General features: G+C 43.1%; 1 non-coding gene across 1 annotated transcript; it reads right to left on the bottom strand.

Moving 5' to 3' along the window:
• Positions 1-24,936: 24,936 nt before the first annotated feature.
• Positions 24,937-25,011, bottom strand: Trnas-cga (transfer RNA serine (anticodon CGA)). Its single transcript has one exon. It is a non-coding gene; the product is annotated as a tRNA-Ser (tRNA).
• Positions 25,012-25,994: the final 983 nt, after the last annotated feature.

Genomic DNA, 25,994 nt, shown 5'->3' with positions numbered 1-25,994 from the left:
AGGCTGTCCTTCCTACAAACTGCATCGGCATAACGTTTCTATTATTGCTGTTGTTGTTGTTGAAGGTAGGCGAAATGCTACTCCGGCAGCGGAACTTTACAAAGGGCGATATCCTGAAATGCTACTCCGGCAGCGGAACTGTACAAAGGGCGATATCCTGCCAAGAACCCATCTACACGACGGATGCTTTCTCGTCTCGTTGCGATGCTTCATGAAACGGGAAGTTTAGATCCACCACAACACAATCGTCGTAACACTCGCATAGACGAAGCTGCCGAAGTTACTGTTCTCGCTTCCATTGCTGTGAATCCACATGTGAGCACACGACAGCTTTAACACGAGAATGGCATTCCTAAAACCAGTGTACATCGTATTCTTAGACGTCACCGGTTCCATCTTACCACGTACTCCTACATCAACAATTCCAGGGGAATGATTTCCAGAATCGTGTGCAGTTCTGTCAGGGGGCACAGCAGTAAATCCTCGCCAACTCGAACTTCTTCTGCAATGTTCTATTCACCTATGAATGTTCCTTCTCAAAAAAAGGACATGTAAACACAAGGGACATGCAGTATTGGTCCAGCGACACCCACGATGGCTTAGACAGGTGGACCATAAACGTCAATGGAGAGTTAATGACTGGTGTGGGATGCTTGGTACTACAGTTATTGTGCCTTATTTCATCAGTGATAGTCTAAACGGCACAGCTTACGCCAACTTTCTCCCACGAATTCTTCCTCCTCTTCCGAATAAAGTGTTGCTAAGAACCAGAATGCTTATGTGGTATCAACACGATGGATGTCCAGCACATAACGCCTTGCGTGCACGTCGTGTTCTGAACCGAAGGTATCCTGCCAGATGGATTGGTCTAGGAGGAACATTTACTTGGCCTGCTAGGTCTCCTGATTTAAATCCTCCGGACTTTTTTCTATGGGGACGCATTAAAGACGTTGTCAACCGCTATATTCGAATCACTCCACCGGGCATGCAGGAACGTATCGTGCTTGCTTGTAATTCTCTTCGGCAGGCAACACTGGAAGCAGTAAATAATTCTTTCATTCAACGAGGGCACCAGTGTATCGGTGTCCACGGTCTGTTCTACTCCTGGGCAATGGTACAGGAGAATCAAAGTCAATTTTCTCTTATGTTTTAATCGGTTTTCATTTTCCTTCTGACGACTCCAGCAAGTGGACGAGTTTGTGATCTCGGTCTCAAATTCAGTGTTGTGTTATGTAATTAATAACGTTGTGTGTCAGTGAATGGTACACTGTGATATACTTTTGAATAGGTCTTTACGAGTGGAAATGAATTACCGGATAAAATATACAGTGTGTCATTTAAAAAAGTCATACCGCTGTTCATATCTTTGTAAAAAACAAAGATACAAGGAAGTCAATCATGCTGGCAGATGTACCCCTGACGGCTAAAGAAAATTTGGTAGAAAAATTTTGTAATTTGCATCTGGACAAACAGTTATTTGGGGTGGTCAAGATAAATGGGGCACCCTGTATACTAGTTCTTATCACTTCATTTGGTCGCTAAGAACGACGATCCACTGTCGAAAATTTATTGTACGCGTTTCGGGCATAGTCCACCATCAGAATGTCATATAAAAAGCCTTAACACACAGTGCCATGCTACATGATGTCATTCTTTACACTGGTTTTCAATTAATATTGAAATGACGTAACACGAACCTATGGTTAGTGAATAAAACCGTTTCGAACGTTTAATACAGACATTCAGTAATTAAAGAGACATGTTGATGTAGAAAAAATTGTTCATTTTACAAAACGAGATTTTTACTGCTTCTCAAAATTATACACACCAATGTTAATACACTTCTCCCAACAACAAACAATTTTCTTTTCTTATACTTTGAGCCACTTTCCGACACATCATTGTTACTTGATTTGTCTTTGCGCTTCTGGTTCAAAATATTGAAGTTTTATCACACGCTAAAATCTTGTTCAGAAAAGGTCACATTCCCTTTAAGTTCGTTCACTCTGAGTCTTGATTCCTGGTGTTGTTACATTAACGTTTTCAGGATCCCCTTTGCACTTCTTTTGCTGTACTTGGGTTTGTTACTGATATCGCTATGAACTATCACAACACCTATTGGAACTCTCTGTGCTATATGTTCAACCGTAATACGTCGGTCTTCGCTAATGATGTCCTCAATGCCAGCTTCAAACGAAGGAGTTGACACTTCTGCTGACCGGCCAGAACGTTGCTCGTCAGTCACTGAGGTTCGACTGTTTGTGAACTGTTACGAGCACTTACAATAATGTCCGCATTTCATACAGCATGGGTCGTGCGGTAGCGTTCTCGCTTCCCGCGCCCGGGTTCCCGGGTTCGATTCCCGGCAGGGGTCAGAGATTTTCTCTGCCGCGTGATGACTGGGTGTTGTGTGATGTCCTTAGGTTAGTTAGGTTTAAGCAGTTCTAAGTTCTAGGGGACTGATGACCATAGATGTTAAGTCCCATAGTGCTCAGAGCCATTTGAACCATTTTCATACAGCATTTACCACAATATGATAGCATTCGAGAACGAATATTTTCGCCTTCAGAAAGCAAACAAAAAGAAACCGATTACTCAATGTTGTTCGACGAATGTGAAAGTTTAAGCTCCCACGCCGTCGTAAAATGCAACATTCAGACTTTAAACGAGACACTTTTTATCCGTCAGCTGTTCTCAACTAATCCTAGAGATAAAAATCTAAGGGCATGAAAGTAAATAACTTCTGATACAAACTTTTCCGTTCCTATATGGCCGGTCGCTGTGACCGGACGGTTCTAGGTGCTTCAGTCCGGAACCGCGCTGCTGATACGGTCGCAGGCTCGAATCCTACCTCGGGCATGGACGTGTGTCATGTCCTTAGCTTAGTTAGGTTTAAGTAGTTCTAAGTCTAGGAGACTGATGACCTCAGATGTTAAGTGCCATAGTGCTTAGAGATATCGGAACCATTTTTTTTTCTACATGTTCACTTGAATTACTGCCCTCGTATATATCATAATTCATCATCTCTTTTCGGCTCCTGCCGTCATCAAAACAAAAACTACGTGTGAAATTCATTTAAATGATGTGATGATGTACCTAAACAAACAAATTATTAACAATAACGGTCTCGTTATCATTAGCGACCGATTAAAGCAGTGAATCAGACGTGCTCAGTATTAACTACTGTAACATGGGACTATGGTATGTAGATGCCTTTCACACATTATTGAGGAAGTTTGAGTAATAATCTGGTCGACAACGAACACTGTTAACGAATCCCGATATTTTAAAATAATACAACTACAGTTTCTGTATAGTCTGTACGCATTCTGTCTATGTGATTGCCGTAAGCTTAGTGACAGTGCATCCCAATTTGTTATACAATATAGCACTGAATATGGTCACTCAGTGACAGAAAATCGATTTTGCAATAGAAAAAATATACGACCAATGCTGTCTCTTTTTTCAAGCATTCTGACATCGTCTGGCGGTCCATACTGTCCCATTCGTATCCCCAGAGATTGCTGTGGATCGCTGATATGAATAGGCTGATAATCTATAGAATAAAGCAGAAATAAAATAATAACAGCTGTGAAGAGGAATTCCATTCATTTCATTTCCCCTGCTATTAATGTATGCTGTTTCTGTTGAGTTGCACACATTTGCTGACTGTTTTCGTATTTCAGGCATCTGTCAGTTTGCGAGATGTTTCCGCGGCGTCTTTGAAGCAAAAGCTTTACTCCTGGATTGCTAGCCTCCTCAAGATATTCATCGGCTGTGGAAACGTATCCCTTCTGCTGAGAGGACGATTGGGACTTGACAACGCTGTATATTACATCTGGAAACTCTGTGATACTCGAGATACTTTCTTGAGTGGCACAGAACTATGCTGTTACATTCACATGATACTGTCTTCGTGTTTAAATTAAGTATTGTGAACGATTTTCACTTACAGTGTGCCATCTATCAAAAGTATGTTTTTAGTCCAGAGAGGTTACTCCATGCAGAAACTGCCACTAATTTCCTCCCCATTGCGAGCTGTCTCTCTTCGCCATCACTAGTACTATGAGAGAGCACTCACTGCTCCGCTAGGTCCTAAGTCATCGGAAACTACATCACAATGAGAAGCCCAAGTTCCGTTGGTTGTAGATGCTAGTCTAACAGCACACCAAGATTTTAACTCTTCATGTGACTACACCGATTCGGCTTGCTGGATGTGGCAAATAATTCCGTTACACTCATTCTACTTGACACAAGATAGCTATTACCTCACATCATTTCTTCGATAACACTCTCCCCGCACAGGGCACAGATATTTGAGCTTATTGCGTTTCGAGTAAATATTTCACAATGAAGGCCAAACTTCAATGTTAAATAATCTTGTGCATGCCATCGAGAGTGTACAAACGTCCGCTGTAGGTCATTGGATCAATGCGCGATCAGTCTCGATCTCTTAGACTGACGCAGTCTAGCGCCAGGCGACCATTGGTTGGTGGGTCAGAAATCTTTCTGGTCGGGACAGGCAGCCACGAGCACTTCACCGAAATGTTTTCCCAATCTTTTGCTGTTTCTGGTGATTTATAAAGTGAAGAAAATTTTTTCTGAGCTTCCAAAAGACTAATACTGTCAGCAGGCTGACGAGTTGTAGCTTACTAACTTACGGAGGTATCGGGTTCAGCAACTCAACTTTTCCTTTGCACTGCACGACTTTACCATGAGGAGTGGTTCAAGTGGAAGCAACACTTCCAGTAAAAACATTCGTATCCTACAATGTTGACAGTTTGTGTAGATGGCCGTTATATGATTTTATTTTAGTGATTTCAAGGTCAAGTTGAATATACGCACTGACAGTTGAGGGCAGCTTGGTAATGGCGATGCGATCGAGCAAGAAGTGAGTGTACTGAACCGACATAAACCACTCCAGTGAGTCAAGAAGTCAGAATTCTCATCCACTCTGCCGTATCAGTGCTACAAAAAAAATCATAATCCAGCTATATGTGGAGTTCATGGTCTGGGGGCTTGAAACTGTTAGTATACGTAGCGTCAGGTTCGATTAACAAATGGTTCAAATGGCTCTCAGCACTATGGGACTTAACATCTGAGGTCATCAGTCCCCTAGAACTTACAACTACTTAAAGCTAACTAACCTAAGGACATCACACACATCCACTCCCGAGGCAGGATTCTAACCTGCGACCGTAGCAGTCGCGCGGTTCCAGACTGAAGCGCCTAGAACCGCTCGTCCACAGCGGCCGGCTGGTTCGATTTCTTAATAGGCACTAGTACATCGTATTCACCCCGGATTAGGCCAACTGAGGAATACACTATTCCACCGTGGTTCTGAGCTGACATTAAACGTGATGTTGCTTTGCTACCGACTACATGCTAGGTAGGGCCGCGACGGAGATGTAAGAGGCAGCATGCCATCGGTAACATTTGTTACACAATTATTTTAATTTTAGTCTAAGAACCAAATACCATGTAAAGTCACATGGCAGTTGTTCTATCTTTTATTTCAGACTGAGATGTTGACTATACCGGTTCTGGTTTCACGGGATTTAATCCCTTCGTGACGACATAGCGCCATCAAATCGCTGTATGACAACGTTGCAATCTGCTTAGGTTCTCCACGTAAGACGCGTGTCAGGATTCGAACACTGATTCGACATAAAAATTTTCATAATGTCCTTTCAGGCTTTAGCATCATCATACATAACTACTGATTGGTGAAAGACAGCCACTCCCAGCTACTGATGAAAAAGAATTCGACAGTTAAAGTGTCTAAGTGTCTTGGCAATAACAATATGAGTGCGGTTCAATCTCCAGTCATACTGTACTCTTAGTCGGTTCATTTCTAGTTCAAACACACGCGCAAATCGCGTTTATTAATTGTAATAACGATATGCGATGGTTTCGACTCACAGGGAGACGCAGATCGTATCGTCGTATCATTTGAAGTTCACACACGCCACTCCCAGCTACTGATGAAAAAGAATTCAACAGTTAAAGTGTCTAAGTGTCTTGGCAATAACAATATGAGTGCGGTTCAATCTCCAGGCATACTGTACTCTTAGTCGGTTCATTTCTAGTTCAAACACACGCACAACTCGCTTTTGGTGAAAGACAGCTATATTTAATGTCCATTAGTGGCTAGAAACCAGCAGTGACAGTAGCCATGATCGAACCTCGGGAAAGCAGAAACTATTCATTTTTCTCGTCATCGTAGTTTCTGATATCTCGCTACTGCTGAGAAAATTCTGTATCTGTAATTTGACTGTGCTTACATAACAATCGGGTTGGGTGCTGAGTTGCGCTCGAATCATCATCCAACACCCACATTACGTCATTTCAAATATTGCTTGGGAATGAGACCATATTTAACATTTTTCATCGTTGGTTAACACAGGAACAGTTTCTGAATAGTTGTCTTGATAAAGTACAAAAATTTTCGTCATGTAATTTAAAATCGAGATCTGTTAACTGAAACTTTCTAAAAAGGTGTTGTATCAGATCTCTTTATTATTAATCAGCAATGACGATTAGAGTTATGGTCGAATCTCACAACACATGAATAACGTTCATTTTTAATGTCATTTTCTGTTAGATAACTAGTATAATAATTGATTCTTGAACTGCACATAGATCAAAGTCCCCTCATGAATGTAGTGAAATTGCTAGTGATAGGCCGGCCGAAGTGGCCATGCGGTTCTAGGCGATACAGTCTGGAACCGCGCGACCACTACGGTCGCAGGTTCGAATCCTGCCTCGGGCATGGATGTGTGTGATGTCCTTAGGTTGGTTAGGTTTAAGTAGTTCTAAGTTCTAGGGGACTGATGACCTGAGAAGTTAAGTCCCATAGTGCTCAGAGCCATTTGAACCATTTTTTTGCTAGTGATACGTTGTTGACGGCGAGTGTTCGATAGAGCTTTGACGCTGTTAAATAAGGTTTTTGTAAGTGGTTAGTTCATTAACCAGTTTATGCCAAAGCACTCACCGAGTGATTATTTATGGGTGGTTAGAAGATCTTTTAGAGAACAAGAATACAAGAATGATTGAGATGTAGAGTTCATCTTGGTTGTCACGCACTAATGAGTACGGTAACTTTTCACAAGTGTCACCTCTTGTAATAAATTTGAGTTTACAAACGTTAAGGAGAATCTCAGATGTTTTCTGATATTTTTAGTATTGTGAGGTTAATTTATATAAGGAGTTACCGCCATACAGAGCAGTGTTTTAGAGTAGTGACAAGTGGTAAACATTGTAAACATTTTGTATAATCAAATAACTGTACCGGAACATGGCTAGATGACCTGCAGGACAGTTAGTTACGTTATGTGGGGTGCATGCAAATCGGACGAGACGTAATTCAGGTCGTTCGGAGTCTCTGAGCATAGTAGTACACCCGTTTATATCGTATGTATGGATTTCACAGCTACATTGCTATCCAAAACTTAAGGACGAGCTAGCTCAAGTAATATTATATCGGTAGAACGTTACCATAGGCCTCCCAGTCGTGCACAGAAAGTTGGACGTCACATCTCGTGAGGTCAGCGTGAGTATAGCTGCGCAACGTAATGCAGTTGAAAGAAATGGGAGAATTTACTGTGGAAATTATCGAGCAGTTTTGGTGTACTGTAGTGGAGTTGGTCACGGCGACTTCTCACACAGAAAAGAATCATCGCGAAAATGGAAGAAGGACAAACTGTGTCGAGTATAGCCCAATAGTTTGGCATTGCTCATAACATCTCACGTGTTGCCCGAAGGAGATGAGGTGGTCGACCACGGTGAGCTACAGCATCAAATGACCGCTACATCGTGTACACTGTGCAACAAGCACATGCGGGTGCAATTGCAACCGCTATTTACAGCGAAGCACACAATCTCTCGCTCCACAGTGCCACAAAGACAGCGTGGGGCTGATCTGTTTGTCCGACGACCAGTACTTTGTGTATCGGTGGCACCCGCATATCAGCGGCACCGTTTACGGTGGTCTTAAGAGTTTAGGGACTGTACCAAAGAGGGCTGGGGCCACGTGCTCCTCTCATATATGTGCATGTTCAGTCCGAGCAGTGATTCTCCACGTCTCCTCACATGGCAAGAACTTCAATCAAGGACTTTACCGAACATGACTGTTTTGATAGTCAAGGTGTTATGGAGTGGGGAGATATAATGTTGATTGGGCGCACTAACCTCCAAATTTTTGAACAAGATGCAGTCACAGGTCAACATAACTGTGACAGTGATGATGATGATGATGATGATGGTTGGTTTGTGGAGCGCTCAACTGCGCGGTCATCAGCGCCTATACAAAATCCCTACTGTTTCACAGTCCAATTTTTTTCACACTCCAATGTAGCCACTGTCACGAATGATGAGGATGAAGATGAAATGATAAGGGCAACGCAGACACCCAGACCCCGGGCAGAGAAAATCCCCACCCCGGCCGGGAATCGTACCCGGGACCACGTGATCCAGAGGTAGCAACGCCAGCCACTAAACCACGAGCTGCGGACTGTGACAGTGTACTCCTTCCCCAGGTGCGTCTCTTCCGGGGGTGAATTTGGCCCTGAAACGAGGGGATATGCGGCGAATGGACTGGCTTGCCTGTCCCGCTGAATGAAAACCCGTCGATCATGTTTGGAATGAGTTGGGGAGATGCACTGCAGGATGTCCACATGACCAACCAGTAGTTGTCAGTCGTGCTGGTGGAGGGATAGAACATCCTACCACAGGAAACTTTATGGCCAGCATAAGTGATCGTTGCAGAATATGCATTTCTGTTGTTAGGATCACACGCCCTATAAAGAACCGTGTCACACCTAATTTATTGTTCAAGGGGCCCTCATAAGTCACGGTGACTTCAGTATAATTATTGTCTTTGAATTGAAGTGTCATTTCACTTCTTCTGATTGCGATTTTTTTTTCAATTACATTCTGTACTATACCGTAGCAGTTCTTTCTATGAATAGTCTAAGTTCCATCCAGCTATACAACTTGTTGTTGTTGTTGTGGTCTTCAGTCCTGAGACTGGTTTGATGCAGCTCTCCATGCTACTCTATCCTGTGCAAGCTTCTTCATCTCCCAGTATCTACTGCAACCTACATCCTTCTGAATCTGCTTAGTGTATTCATCTCTTGGTCTCCTTCTACGATTTTTACCCTCCACACTGCCCTCCAATGCTAAATTTGTGATCCCTTGATGCCTCAAAACATGTCCTACCAACCGATCCCTTCTTCTAGTCAAGTTGTGCCACAAACTTCTCTTCTCCCCAATCCTATTCAATACCTCCTCATTAGTTACGTGATCTACCCACCTTATCTTCAGCATTCTTCTGTAGCACCACATTTCGAAAGCTTCTATTCTCTTCTTGTCCAAACTAGTTATCGTCCATGTTTCACTTCCATACATGGCTACACTCCATACAAATACTTTCAGAAACGACTTCCTGACACTTAAATCTATACTCGATGTTAACAAATTCCTCTTCTTGAGAAACGCTTTCCTTGCCATTGCCAGTCTACATTTTATATCCTCTCTACTTCGACCATCATCGGTTATTTTACTCCCTAAATAGCAAAACTCCTTTACTACTTTAAGTGTCTCATTTCCTAATCTAATTCCCTCAGCATCACCCGACTTAATTTGACTACATTCCATTATCCTCGTTTTGCTTTTGTTGATGTTCATCTTATATCCTCCTTTCAAGACACTGTCCATTCCGTTCAACTGCTCTTCCAAGTCCTTTGCTGTCTCTGACAAAATTACAATGTCATCGGCGAACCTCAAAGTTTTTAATTCTTCTCCATGAATTTTAATACCTACTCCGAATTTTTCTTTTGTTTCCTTTACTGCTTGCTCAATATACAGATTGAATAACATCGGGGAGAGGCTACAACCCTGTCTTACTCCTTTCCCAACCACTGCTTCCCTTTCATGCCCCTCGACTCTTATAACTCTATACAACTAAGCAGTGACATATCAAGGGAAGTATATTTTCGTCCTTACTCTTTGCACTGCAGTGCAGTTGACAATTTTATTAGACGTCTCCCGGACACACTAGAGTAAAAAGAAAGTAAGGGAAGCGTGACATCAATAGTCTTATCAAATTAATGTCCATTCATACTAATTATGTAAACACATTAATAATTGTCATATTAATTATTATATTTAAAAACCTGTACTTATTGTATGCTAATGATTTATATCGTATTTTAGGCATCATTGTAATGATACAGATACAATAAACGACAATTTTTATAATTTTACAGTCTTTCAATTTTACGAAACTTCCACAACACGCCTTCAAACAAGGAGGAGAAGAAAGAAGAGGAGCCCAAGAATACCTAACATTGGCCTCATAGCAACTGACATGAACCCCATCCACGGCAAAATTTCTTTGTTAGAGTTGCCTGGCAATGACAGCTCTGTAGAAGCTGCTAACGAGGTTCGTAGCTCTGATAATGTGAATAATTTGGATTAAGTGGAGACGTGAAGTTCTTTCATGGAGTGCTCATACCCGAAAGTGGAATATTCGTCTCTGAATCCGATCAGCCTCTGACTATTTACGACGGCCATTACGGTGAGAGAGGACGTATACCACCGTAGCATTTGCAGGGTACAAGTGGGCCACAACTGTTGCAGATGCTATCATAAAAACTGTTAAGTACGCCCAGCGGCGACGCAATAAGAAACGTTGCAATGGATTTGAGACCCAAAAAGTAGGACCGTACATAGTTACCCGCAACGATAGTCTAAACGTCGATAGGTTTACGACGTTATGACTCTGTCACACATGATGTAAGTACTGAAATGGACCGTCGCTGCCAAAGCCTTCACTCTTATGGTTTCCCGTGTATCTGAGAAACTGGTCACCTGATACACCGTGCACTGGCGTTATAGCTAACTTAATGATTACGAGAGTTAGTTGCTTGCCATTCTTTTTCAATCCATTTTCTACTCAAACAGAGCTTGCAATAATCATTTTGTTTCCTCATTTGCTAGACTTTTCAACAAAAACCGCTTCGGTGATAAGGCCCAAAAGCCTGTAAAAGCTGTGACAACTTCGTTTTTCGTATTTTTTCACCGCTCATTTGTAAGCAGAGCTCTCTCGCCAAGGTGTGGTGCACAAATATTTGAAAGTATGGAAGATAACTGATCGGACGGTTTAGCCAGTTGTCCTAGCAAACCTCATAGATGCACATAGTCCCAGATCTACGTGATCAATGCACAAACCTCCCTATCCTACTGACGAACATGATTGTGCGGCAGAGAAAATATTAAAGACATACGCTTCTGTAAGACAACGTTCATACGCTCTCTTCCCGAGTTCAACTCGTGAATGCAGTGATATACACTGACGAAGAAAATCCCAACACCCAAAAATAATTAATATAGAACAACGAGATTTTGGGACTACATGGATCTAGGCAACATTTAAGTGATGAAAGTTGCAAGATCACAATAAACGTTATCGCCAGAAAAGTCAATTCAAATGTGAAATGCTGTTACATTAAAAACCGTGTAACCGAAACTTTCTGGCAGATTAAAACCATGTGCCGGACCGAGATTCGAACTCGGGACCTTTGCCTTTCGTGGGCGAGTGCTCTACCAACTGAGCTACCCAAGCGCGACTCACGCTCCGCCCTTACAGCTTTACTTCTGCCAGTACCTCGTCTCCTACCTTCCAAACTTTACAGAAGCTCTCCTGCGAACCTGAAGAACTAGCACTCCTGAAAGAAAGGATATTGCGGAGACATGGCTTAGCCACAGCCTGGGGGATGTTTCCAGAATGAGATTTTCACTCTGCAGCGGAGTGTGCGCTGGTATGAAACTTCCTGGCAGATTAAAACTGTGTGTCGGACCGAGACTCGACCTCGGGACCTTTGCCTTTCGCGAGCAAGTGCTCTACCAACTGAGCTACCCAACCATGACGCACGCTCCGTCCTCACAGCTTTACTTCTGCCAGTAACTCGTCTCCTACCTTCTAAACTTTACAGAAGCTCTCCTGCGAAACTTTGCAAAACGTCCCGAGTTCGAGTCTCGGTCCGGCACACAGTTTCAATCTCCCAGGAAGTTTCATATCAGCGCACACTCCGCTGCAGAGTGAAAATCTCATTCTGGAACCGTGTAACCGTCAGAATGTTGAATGCAAGCATGCAGACGTACATGCATTGTGTTGTACTGGTGCCGGATGTCAGTTTGTGGTATGGAGTTACATACCTACTTCACTTGATGATTCAATACAAGGACGGTTAATGCTGGTTGTGGATAGAGCTGGAATTGGCATCCGATGACGTCCTGTATGTGTTCTATTGGAGACAGTTCTGGTGATCTAGCAGGTCAAAGCCACACTCTGCAGAGCACTTTACGTTACAACAGCGGGATGTTGGCGAGCGCTACGGTGGAATGGTGTTCATGACTGGCAGCACAACAGGTCACATCACCAGACTGACGTACAAATTTCCAGTTAGGATCCATGGAATAACCATGAGAGTGCTCCTACTGTCATACGAAATGGCACTCCATATCATAAATATAGATATCAGATATGGGTCCAGTTGTCTAACACGCAGACAGGTTGGTTCCAGGTCCTCAACGGTCCTCTTCCTTAAACAACACACGGCCGTCACTGTCAACGTTTCAGAATTGGCTTTCACCAGAAAACATAACAGACCTCCACAGCGCACTCCAGAGATATCTCGCTTGACACCACTCAAGTCGCAAATGGCATTGATTTGGGCCCAGTTTAACGCATGCTACTGGACATCTGGCACGAAGCTATCCTTGAATAACCGATTTGTAGCAGTTCGTTGCGCCTAGGTGATGCAAGCTGCTGCCGAGTTTCTGCTGCAGGTGCAGTACGATTTGCCGCAGCCATATGTCGAACACAAATGATCTTCCTTCTAAAAATGCCATGTGGCTGTCTGTAGCCCGGCCTTCTTGCGACTATGTCTTCCCGTGACCACCGCAGCCGGCAGTCATGTAAGTGGCTACGTTCCTGCCAAGTCTGTCTGCAATGTCGCGTAAGGAACATCCAGACGCTCGTAGCCCTATTACACGACCTCATTCAAACTCAGTGAAGTGTTGATATGGCGTCTTCGTCTTGAAGTCATTCTTGACTAATATCAACTCACCACGTCCAGCCTCAAAGATAACTAACGCTCTCGACTGTTACGACGTGTATTTAAAGCAAACCTGATTTTCTATCTAACAGTGGCACTACTAGAGTCAGTCTTCCACGACTGGCACTAAATATAAATAGACGTCATCTTTAAGATATGGAAACATGTCTACCAACTTTCGTTTAACACACAAAAATCCTCCTTGGTGTTGGGATTCTTTTGTTTTTCGTCAGTGCACAGGCGAGCTGAGTTTCCCGCAATCTGCTCTTACCTGACGATATGTCAGTCATACGTAGTAGCAGTATCCTTTTTGCATTTTGTTAGAGTCACAGTTTGGTGAAATACTCGTACAATTTGTTTGTACTCTTTGTTAATTCACTTTCACATTCCTTCAAGTTTTTTCACTACGTTGCTATATCGCTTGGTTGCGGAAACTTACAATTTGATGTCTGTGTTATATATGCCACAGGAGGATTGAACAAAACTGGTGTGACGAGACGAACTTGTGGAAAGCTATTATTGATAACGAGCTGTCTGCTGCTACCGACTCCCTAACTACTTTAAATGGGCGGTGGGCTGTTCCGTTGGGAAGGTATTCTGACTTTCTACGTCAAGAGACTGGCCGCCTCCGCTAGCGTCGAACCGGTCGGAAACAAATCCAAGCTGCCGTCGGCTCCAAACTACGCTAGGCTGCCCTATAACTGAAACCACTTGGAGGGATCGGCTGTGACCGCTTGTGAACCGGACGCTCCACCATCACCGGGCTTGACCTTTGGGTATCGCGCCATCAAAAGCCTCGAGCCGCTCGCACTTCCAGATTAAACTGCAGTTCCTCGCCGACCACATTGAACGAGAGGCCTTCCCGCATCGGGTTTAGAGACGGTCCAAAGTTATGAGGCAAAGACGTTCCTAGACTAGCTGGAAGAAACCATTTGAGCATAAAGCCCACACTGCCTAGGGCAGTCGTGCTAAATGTGCTCCAGAGTTTGTTCCGATGTTCTACTGTCTCATTGATCACCATCGGAAATTTCTTACTTGGTCTGGGCCTGATCACTTCAGATATCGTCAAGTGAACCCCATATGTTTCTTAGCTGGTTCGCATCCAGGATGGTCGGATCTATGTTGCCTAACTTCTTATGACGACGGCAAGACATCCACGATTTCTCTATTCATCTCTTAGATTTTATCTTTCAGGGGAGAGCTGGCCAATCTTTACCCAGACTGATTCTCTAGACTTCACTCGAGTGCGTGGTAACTTGCTCCGTGTTTCATGAACAGGTAAACCTCTGGATCTTCTGAGCTTCATCCAGTCATGTATTATTGCATTTTCATGCTTATTGCCGTCGAAGATTTAGAGGGGCAATACTGGCGAGTAGTAATAGCAATGGCTTTGGTGTGGCTTTAAGATTTCCTGTCACGATCCTCATCGCATCATGTAGATGGATACCAATTTTGTTCACATGGCGACTTCTACTCTAAACAGGAGAGCATTGTTTGACAACACGGCACACAAGTGCTTGTGCTGTACTTCTTAACGTGTTTGCATTATATCCTCAGTTACCACTAGCCAGTTTCCTTAATATTTTACTCAAAGATTTTAGCTTCTGTCCGGTGACTTCTGGGTATTTCCTAAATGTCAGGAATATATCGAGGTGGTGTGTCGACAATGTCGTGATTGTTTGTTGCGGAAGATTACATTCAATTCCCTCTTGCCGATCTGTTGGTTGGGTGGAATGAGGTGACTTCTGTTTTATTAGGGGTCGGATAGGGCCTCCACTTTCTGTAATACTGGTCAAGCTTTTCTAAATCGTTATTGTGTGTCTATTCACCTTCTTCGAATGTGCTGCTCTGAGCTGCAATCGCTAGGTCGTTGGCGCAGCTAAATATTAGAGAAAAAGTTTTCACTGTGGTCCCGGTGTACAAGTTAAATAAAAGTTGGGCGAGAAATGAGACCTTTTGGATACCACTCTTAATGGCACAGGATTTACTTGGGGTAAATTCGCTCCTGAGAGGTCAATATATGCCACCAAGTCTGCTTCTATAAATTATATTAGGGCACGAACTTGCTCGCAGCAGCTTCGATTCCCACGAAATCATTCTTGGTGTAGGGAGGTTGTGGCGTCAATTATTGTATATATTCGTTTATACAGAATTTTCTTCCATAATATTAGTACTACGTACTTAGTACTGCGATTGGGCGACAACTTCCTGGGTCTTTCTTGGATTTTCCTGTCTCGAGAATACAAATAGTTTTGGCAATTTAAATTACTGCGGTTTTTCCTGCTGTCCAGGATTTCATTCTACAATTGTGGTAGCAGTTCCCTTGCTTTCCTTCCTGGTTATTTGACGAACTCGGGAAATACATCATCCAGTCCAGCAGCTTTCTTGGTTTCGAGTGATTTTGTTAGTACCTCAGGTTCCTGCTCTGTGAATGATAAGGAGTGATTAGAGTCTTCTGTTATTTCTCTCTTGTCCCAGAGTTATTTCTTTGTTTCTTCTTCGGAAACGGGGGAAATATGTACGTTTTCTGTGCTTTTATTTATGTGTAACTCTACTTGGGAAAGTGTTGTGTCAGATTTCTGCTTCGGGGACTGTTGTTTCTCCTAGTTACCTTGGGATGGACCATTCTTTCCTACTGCTGTTAGGGAAATATGTATTTTCTGTAGTTTCTATTCACCTTTACTTGCGTGATTCGTTAGTACATTGTTAGATACTGTCCCTCAGGTCTGGGTTGCCTGTTCTCAAATATTCGCTATGTATATATTCCATTCTGTACAAATGGGGTGTATTCTTTCCTTTAACCTCGTGGAATGCGAGCGTTTTACTGTTGCTAAAGTCTTTCCGAGAGATCTATTTTACAAGTAGTTGGTTTTTCTAGGTGCTATAAAATGTATGTTTGAGTTAGTTTCTTTCCGGTACGATTTCCAGTCCCTCAAATTCCATGGTGGTTTCTCGGCAGTTCTTGTAAACGGAATTTGTATGCTAACATTTATAGTGATTGGTCTATATCGGGAATGCGGTAACCCACGTACGACTTTCGTCAAGTCAGGCAAAGGTATCTTCTGGATGTAAGTGCTACTAGGCAGGGATCTCCGAGTGTTTCGCTTTTCTATCTGTCCGAACGGAATGTTTTTAGATCTTCGAATCAAACGTGATCATTGCCATTATAAATAGAACTATGCGAAGTTCAACAAAAATAAAGTCAGTAGATGGATAGTCAATGAATAAATAATTATAATATGAATAAATAATTGTAATTATAACTGGGCGACGGAAAACATCTACATATATTTTCCTGACTATGAGCCTATAAGCCACGAAGCCGGTATTGCCTTAATAAATTGGTTCAAAATACAGCTGTTTGCCGAGTTCTTACCAAGAAATGTACATCGATAAGAAAATCAGAGAAAAAAGAGAGTTCAACGTTTAGATCGTTCCCGAGTTTAGTGAAATGGAAGGCGGCACATGCACATTGTTGTATAAGTGAAAATTTCCGTGCCGTAAGTGAAATCGGCAGTTCCCCTATAGTAAAAAATCTGAGTGTTACAGTTTACAAATTTGTCGTATTGTCGTCACATTGCAGGGAAGAGCACTAAAATAATCCGTATTTCGTTTGAAAGTAATCCATGGAACTCGACGCACAAAGTCGGAAGTGGCCTACAAATAGCACAAACAATAGTTTGGCATGTTCTGAAAAGAAGGCTGAATGGGAACAGAAACTGAAACATTATCAAATGTACGGATTATGCTACGCCATTAGTGGAAGCCATGGAGGAAGAAACATTTGCCGCACTCTAATTTTAGTGATGAGTCAACCTTCCACATGAGTGGCTACGTTAACCGGTGAAACGTTCGATTATTGGATACAAAAAACTTTTGTGTATAATGGAACACCAGCCAGAAATTCACTGAGGAAGAATGTGTTCTGTTGGACGTCAACGGAAAAAAGAGTATGCTCCATTTGAAACGTCCCCTTAGAAAAATTTAATGAATTACTGTGCTGATTAACCTCTTACATTATTTGATTTTCAAACAGCTCAGCAGAACTGAACGTACTCAGACATTTCGCTCTTTACCTATTCTGATCAACACTAAACTGACACACAATATTTTTAGCGCAACGCAATCTGACTTTCAACAATCCCTACAAAAGAATGGCGCTGACTAACCTATACCTTTCATGAATCGCTTACCTCACAAAAATCTTCGTTACTCGAACTACTGCAATACAGCGAGCGCCACTTCTGCCAGCTGAATAAAAGATGCTAACTACTGAAGGGACTAACTACTGATAGGCATAGTTAGCAAATGAAAGATTTTGATAGAGAACAAACAATGTATTTACCTTAATAGTGTTCAAAAGTCATAATATATATAGCAGTTCATGGCACCCAGTGTTATAAATTTACTGTCTCTGATGGACACACGTCCAGATCATCCGCTCTCAAAACTCCGCCATCTCTCTCCCCACATCCACCACTGCTGGCGGCTCACCTCCAACTGCGCAACGCTACGCGCTGTTAACAGCCAACTGCCCAACACTACAATAACAAACAACAATGAAAACCAGCCACAGACGGCACACAGCACAGCCAGTGATTTTCGTACAGAGCGCTACGTGGCGTTACCAACATAAAAACCTAAACAGCCTACTTACACATTTTTATTAAGCAAATTAAACGTTTAAATGAATATTTACCTGGAAATGTCTGAGCAACGATTGGTGCCACAGTTTGATACGAATCGCATAAAATTAATTTTCGAGTAAGATGAGACATCTCTACGTTGGTGTATGGAGGTTGGCAGATTATTAACGACGCTGTGTTCGATTCTTGGCCACCTAGATCTTTAGACATGACACCTTTTGATTTTTTTTTCAGGTGGTTGTCTGAAATGTCTTGTGTATGGTTCTTCCTTTGCCAAAAACAGTTCCAGAACTCAAAACGTATATTTATAGCCGGCTTACGACGGTGACTCGAGTAATATTGCAGAATATATGGTGAGAAACGAATTAGCTTTTAGATGTTGTCCACGTTGCAATGCAACGACCCCAGCCAGGCTTGCCACGTGGAGAACGCACGCGTGAAGGTGAGCGTGAGGTATCTGAGATCCCCTATAATTCATATTCCATACGTATCACTACAAATTCCGTAACAATCTCAACGATTAACTTTCTAGCAAAATCGTTACTGCAGTTTATTATATATTCCGTAAATTTCAAATGCAGATTAACTTATTATTATAATTATAGAGAAAGGAGACCGTAACAAACAGATTCCCGACCTACTGTAACAGTATTCCCGATTTTGGTTTTGTATGCGGTCGTTTTGAGGGGAGTTAGTTGTTTGATCCAGGCGACAGTACAGTTAAATTTTCCTTCTTCCTCGAATAGGGGCACTGAATCAAAGTCAACTGCGATGGATGGTTGGAGCCAATGCAGGAAGATGCGAAATCTCTGTTGACAGAAAACTTCGCCTACGCACCAAGTCCCAGCAGGTGATATCTGGCAACTGCTCCTTCAAGCTGTTGGTACTGCGACTGTTTCTTGAGGTCACAAGCTCGCTGTTGAGCGGGCACTGCAAGGTCATAAAATGTTAGCGGCCTAGGATGGGGAGCCTCTACAGGAGCAGGACTGGGTAGGGGCAGTGGGTCATTGTCAGGGTCTCGCCGTTGGCAACACAGGGAAACAGCACTATTATTCACACAGTTTATTCAGACTCAAGCTAGAATTCTAGCAGCGCTGCTTCACCATTTGGCACGTGGTGACGTCAGCAGGCATCCAGAGGCCAGCAGTTACGTGAGCGACTGGAGGCATGCTGACACTCAAGAGTCGGCGAAAGAGCACGTGCACTGCCTATGCACTGCGCGGCTGATTGCGGTAAGGTGTGACAGGGGTACGGATGACGGATGCCTGCTGTGATTCTCGTTGACGATATCAGCCCTCACAGGTGGAACTTGCCCTTGCAAGCAACGGCACGCACCACCATGGTGCCTGCACCAGCTTACCGTGTCAAGTCCACAGAGGAGGACTTCGAGTCTTTAGTTGGATAGGTAGGAGACGACCCAGACTTATGGTTGCTGCCTACAGAACCATATAGCCCTTTTGTCTGGCTTAGCCCTCCTCTCGTGCTTCGTGCTGCAAGAATGGAATATCTTTCGCTAGAAATTATGGATATTTATACTGCTTAGGTGCCCTTTTGTTGCGCCAATAAACCGGCAAATTCTAATGTTTCTGGCAGCTGCTGTGGCAGGCCGCCGTTTTCAAAGTGGAGCTCAAAAAATTGTCGCTGCGCTACAGAACTGTGGCGCCTAGTCCCTTGCCAGTTTCTCCTCGTACTGTTGCAGCTAATGAGCGTGATGTGAATGCGCTCTGCTCTTGCTGCCTGGAGTCGTGTTACAGCTCGTCTGTTCATTAACTTGGCCAAAATGTTATTCGCATGTAGGCGACACCATTTCCATTTGGCATTAGTGGCTACATTGCGTAGTTGCTTTGGGACATAATCAGGAGTGTGGAAAGAAGTAACTGACAAACCACTCCCCTCCTTTGTCACCGCGATTGTTACCTCACGGGTTGAGCTCTCCCTCTAGTCTCTTACGATTGCCACATACATTCAACATATTAATAGCAGAGGTGGGGCTTAACGTTTTCTGCAACTTCATATGCAGATACTTGTTTTCATTGGTTGATGTCTGTATCAACGTCTACCTCATATGTGAGTAATATCAGAACGTCAATGAAGCCTGCTATCGGCTCTATGTTAGTGATTTATCATACAATACATCACATTGTTAATAATGCGACATACTCCTCTTACTGTCTAGGCATGTAAGGATATTAGATATATGGCCAACTTTTTTAAGTTATTTGACTATGTTTAAATCAAGGAGACGACTAACACACCTATCACGTCACCCAAGAAACTATCGTACACTTCACAACTCAGTTAAATACCGGCAGGATTGTGAATGGAGGTAAAATTAAATATTGTTTGCAGATCACACGGATTTGGTTTTGAAATAAATGAAGTCTATCAAACATTCACTTCCTGAATTCACACTACGAAAAATTAGCTATTTTACAAAGGATTGCTAAAAGGCGCACCCCACGTTAGCGTGAAATACTGGGTTATAGTAGCGAATTATCGTAAATTTAATACAAACCCACAGCTTCTACTAAAACGTTGAAGTCTCAGACAAGTACACCTGGTGAAATTTTAAATATCCTACTCTAGTTAATTAATGAAAATCACAACTCCAGCACTTGCCTCGAAAATGAAAAATCGACCAAAATTAACTTGCCAAAATTTAAGAATGCTAAGGAGAAAAATTGAAGTTCTTCAGCTATCGGACGAGACTTCAGATGCCAGACTGTTTGAGCATATTTAATCTGATGACTGTTACTCGAAACGCTTCACAAATAAAGTGTTTAGCCATCAAGACATTTCCATGGAATTACTACATACTCTTTAGTTCTTATAGATTAATCGCTGCGCATTAAACAGTTGTGTTCATTTGTAATCGCTACGTACATTTTCAACTGCCTTGAACATTGCGACTGCCTTTGAGATGCCATCATCAACAACTACGAAAAAGTTAGAATGATTTAAACAACTTCAGAAGCACGCCACACGATGACGTATGTAGTTGATACTTAGGCCAAAACAGCCTTTTTAAACGAAAGGGAAAATGTTGTCGTGCCAACTTTTGTTTCATTAAAGAGAACTTATTGGTACAGGAGGAAGAAAGCTATGACTGATGTATGAACTTAGCTGGGCTAAACAACAAAAAAAGTGAATTAAGACTCACATGATGAAAGTTAACAAGTGGTTCTCCATATGAATCACACTACAGTGGATTTCCACACTGGAAGAACAAAATAAACAGTGACTGGCGACAGGAAATGGACCACTGCGAAAGTCTACACACAGTGCTACATAATGTCTTGTCTGCATTCTGTACCCATTAGTTCCATACAGTTCTCACCTGACCTGGAATGCATCAGAATGACAGCTGCTACATTCGTATCTTTGGTGGCGAGGGGTGGGGAGGGGGGAGGGGGGAAGGGAGAGGGGGACTAACGGATGTCTTATAGTTGAGTGCACTTCTTTGCCACGTCAGAAAAGCACAAGTTCTACAGGATTTCCTTTGAAGGGTAGTGCTGTTTCGTATAACAGTGAAGTCTGATACGCTGCGGGAAACTATCGTCCCAGACTGTGTCGTGACGCAGTAATCCTGTGGTGTACCACACACTGAGTCGTTTAACTTTGGTCCCAGACGGCGCTGTGTCTTATCTCTGCGACGTAACGTGCAGGTCAATTACACGGCTCTAATTTCCCAGAGGCGAATTACGCATCCGATTGCGCGCTCGATTACTGAAAATCCATTTAAGAGCTCACGAACTAAGTTCATGTTTCTGCGCTTAGCTGCCAGAAGCGTAATGGCGAATGGAACACGTAAGCGCAGAACGAGGGGTTTTGTTATCTATAGCAATTGCGTTAATTATAAATGGGGGCACTGCCATAAATAATCAGTAGAATGTAAGCAGTACGTAGTCAGTATCACAATATCAGTATAAACACTGTAGAGACTTAAGCTGAAAAGGATGTGTATACACGTAGATGGAGGTGCATTTTTCTAAGAGCCTCCTAAATTCTATTTCATGGTACTACAAACACGAGGAAACGGTAAAATCAATAATCATTTATAATCATTTAGGTCAAAACCGTCTACACACGTCGCACGACTATAACTGAAAGTATCAGCAAAGAAACAGGAGTTCACATGCAGATCTCGCGGAGAGAAAATTCGTGTGCCATGAGAGTCAGGCAGAGTAATATGTGATGAAAATCTGGTTTTTGTTGACCTCAGTTCGTGGAGAATTGGTCTACAATGGCAAGATCGACCATCTGATAAAGGAGGACTGTGTTTCTGGCCCTGAATGAACGTCAGTCTATCACGTTCGGCATTAAGTTTACAGATGAGGCAACTAGCCGAAGAAGAATGGACAAAGGACTGAAGTCTTTGAAAAAGTCAAAAGGGTCGTATTGTAGTATTCTCGTCGCCCCTGTTAGTGTCTTCTACGAAGGGAGCAAAGAAGAGGATGTTAGAGGTGGCCAGTATACTCTTTTTTACAACACAATTGCACACGTAGATTAACATGGTTCTTTGTTTACAAAAACAGGATGCTACTTATCTTGAGTAGAATCCATGTGTTGTGGTACAAATTCATCAGCAGTAGTCCTCTTGCAGATACAATCGGAAATCTTGCTATTGTCACAATTCTGGTTCCACTATGTACTGCCCTAGCCTGTGCACTACTATGCCGCTCCATAAATGAACGACAGACACCAACCTGGAGTATTGAGTCGAGTCAGTGAGCTAGTGACTGAGGCCCTCCAGTCAGCGACAGCGTGTTGCTTGTCAGTATGCCTTTGCCCTCTCTCCTGATAGGTACGCTTGATACAGCGTCTACTATCGATTTTCACACTAAATCTTTGCCGACCGGTGTGCTGGCGACACACTAGCACACCTATACTCATGAAATGTGTGAAGGGGAACAGAGGAAGGAATCCTGTACCACAGTGCTTGGGAAGGTCCAAGTGGAGGTGAATCATTCTTCCTCTCCTACGACCTGTTATTAAGTGTCAAGTGTGAATCTGTGCAGTGCAGATGACCGCGGTGAGCGGTTGCAGAGTGTACTGTTGGGTTTGTGTTGCTGTATGAAGGGAAGGGAGAGGGGGAAACCTGGTGCCGGCATACGGCCTACTGCCCTCGACTACTGTCAATCCGCTATGTAGGTCAGTAGTAGGCTGATGGCGTGACAGTAATTAGAACTGACCCTGGTGTATAAAATTTCAGCGTAGAAGGCAGCTGCTAACTACCATGGTAGGAATGTGTAGCAAACATACGTTAATTTCCTTCCCACTGACATACGATATGGATCAAGGATAACCTCTTCTCGCTTCTGATAAAAGAAACACCAAGAAGGTATCCCTATTTTCCTGCAGTTTCGTCGAACTGCAGCAAAACTTCTTATTGAAGAACATTGTGAAACACAATGTACCACTCCCAACAAAGGCTCCTGTTTTCTTTTTTCGGGAAGATCCTCAAATATCCAAACCCCTTTCGCGCTTTCTATGTGAGTGAAACGTGTTTATATGAAATTCTATCGTTGCATAAACCACTCTAACCATCTGACCTATACTTTTCATCTCCGTTCTTTTTATTTTGTATTTTGTCTTTATTTAATAACTCAAGTCTCCTTATCTCAAGTATTGCACCTATGTGGACTCTGAAAAATAGTTTCAAAGCATTACTCGAAACAAAAAACACAAAATAGCCAGCAAATTGCCAACCACGATGTCTACATTGAACAATTGTTGTTTAATTTAACATTTTCTCCAATTTGTGAACTTTCGTTCAAAAAATTCTCCGTATTTAAAAATTTTGTTTCGACCTGCCCGCACTCGGCTTTCCACCATCTGGCCGCTCCTACCGCAACATAGTAGGAGATAGAAGGACGACCTCCTCATGTGCAACTTGTTCGCCTAAAAAGCACCAACAGAGCCCCCACACGCGGACCGCCCCGCCCCCCTACCGAGAGCGGCTGTGGCCGGCGACCTTCACAGAAGACATGCCCCCTCCCCCCCGCCTCCCGCCCCTTCGACCCCGGACCCACACCCTAAAAAAGAAAAACACATTTGCGATCACAATAAATAGGTAAAGTCCATTTTCTTTTAGTTTTATGAGTAAAATCTGTATAATTTTTATGTTCGACTGCAGTCACATCTCATTATTTTGTGACGTCCAGCGAAGTGCACCGCCACCGGTCACAAATGATCAGCAGAGACATGCCCACCCTGCGAAAAATGAGAAAAAAAGTCTTCAACTATTTTGATGCGAGAACTACCGGTCACCGCAGAATGTCCTCGTTAATTCGAAACCATCTACAGAGTAAAGAAAAAGCGATAATTTAAACGCCAAAGAAAAAAAATCTCTATTAAGCAATTTCTTTCAGCTCGTTGAACAAATTACATGATCCGATTGGGACTCGAGCGATCAGTGTCTGTAAATAAAATGTCATGCACGTGTGTATTATAGGCATTTCAGACAATCTTTCACGCCAGAGGCACGCATGTCCGAAAACACACATTCATTTTACGTTTGACAACAAGAAGCTATAATTGAAGAGAAAGTAACTGTTTTGTACACTATGACAGGGCTCCAGTGTGATGCTGTTTCATACTAGCGTTTACGAAACAAATCGTGAGAGCTTGTTCGCCCTGTGTAGATGGGAGATTGAAAGATATCGCCGCAACGAAATAAAAAGAAGAGAAAAACGCTTGTCACGAATCATTCTGTGGTGTTCTAGCCGTCTCTTCCACCCGTCAGGCGTCACGTCATTGATGTCAATTTGATAGGCTAATTAATTGAATCGATCATGAGAGTCACTTTGTATGGCAAAAAAAAAAAAAAAAAAAATTCAGCAGTCGTATTACACTCGCCAAGTAGGACAACTGGTAATACATGGAGGGAACACGATGTTCTTTTCGAGGAACGCTATTAAAAATGATTCTACAACCCACAACGTACATTTCGTGTAAGGAATGCACTATTTAAAAACACGATCATAACGCATATGTTACCATCACACTGCATAAAAAGCGGTCTTGAGTCTACAGGCATACACAGTCGCCGATAGTGTTAAGCTTTCAGGCAGAAATGCTGTCAGCCATTTCTATCCATTGAATCATATATTTGCGTTGGATCCTGTAGAGACGACTTTCAATGAGACTTCCTGGCAGATTAAAACTGTATGCCGGACCGAGACTCGAACTCGGGACCTTTGCCTTTCGAGGGTAAGTGCTCTACCGACTGAGCTACCCAAGCACGATTCACACCGCGTCCTCACAGCTTTAATTCCGCCAGTACCTCGTCTCCTACCTTCCACACTAGTATCTGGAAATGAATAACCTTTTTTTTTCGAACATACCTGCTAAGGATCCAATACACCAAGAACTCCAGCGCTGTCTTTAGACAGTCTCTCTGCATCTTATAACTGCTCCTAAGTCTCTGTCCCGCCCTACCTGCAGCTTTGTCCATGTGACCGTCCCAGCTTTAGTCTGACCTGTACGGAAGTCGAGAGCACTATATCTAAGACCTTCAACATCCTGTGGGGAAAGAGGGCGAGCTGAGTTAATGTGACAGGAGCGCGTTTTGACCACTCGGCGGAAATGGGAACACGTTGTCATAGCCCAACCAACCATATACAGTGTGTAAGGTCAGCGCCAAACGAAGCTTTGCCCTGCAACACGAGGTAGTAGGAGAGATAGTACGAGTACTTACGGTGGTATTTCAGGAAGACTACACATCATACACTCCTGGAAATTGAAATAAGAACACCGTGAATTCATTGTCCCAGGAAGGGGAAACTTTATTGACACATTCCTGGGGTCAGATACATCACATGATCACACTGACAGAACCACACGCACATAGACACAGGCAACAGAGCATGCACAATGTCGGCACTAGTACAGTGTATATCCACCTTTCGCAGCAATGCAGGCTGCTATTCTCCCATGGAGACGATCGTAGAGATGCTGGATGTAGTCCTGTGGAACGGCTTGCCATGCCATTTCCACCTGGCGCCTCAGTTGGACCAGCGTTCGTGCTGGACGTGCAGACCGCGTGAGACAACGCTTCATCCAGTCCCAAACATGCTCAATGGGGGACATATCCGGAGATCTTGCTGGCCAGGGTAGTTGACTTACACCTTCTAGAGCACGTTGGGTGGCACGGGATACATGCAGACGTGCATTGTCCTGTTGGAACAGCAAGTTCCCTTGCCGGTCTAGGAATGGTAGAACGATG

This window comes from Schistocerca cancellata, chromosome 9 (genome assembly GCF_023864275.1).
Source record: "Schistocerca cancellata isolate TAMUIC-IGC-003103 chromosome 9, iqSchCanc2.1, whole genome shotgun sequence".
NCBI lineage: Eukaryota > Metazoa > Arthropoda > Insecta > Orthoptera > Acrididae > Schistocerca > Schistocerca cancellata.
The sequence above is the reverse complement of the archived record's forward strand: the minus strand, read 5'-3'. Positions and strand labels throughout refer to the sequence as shown.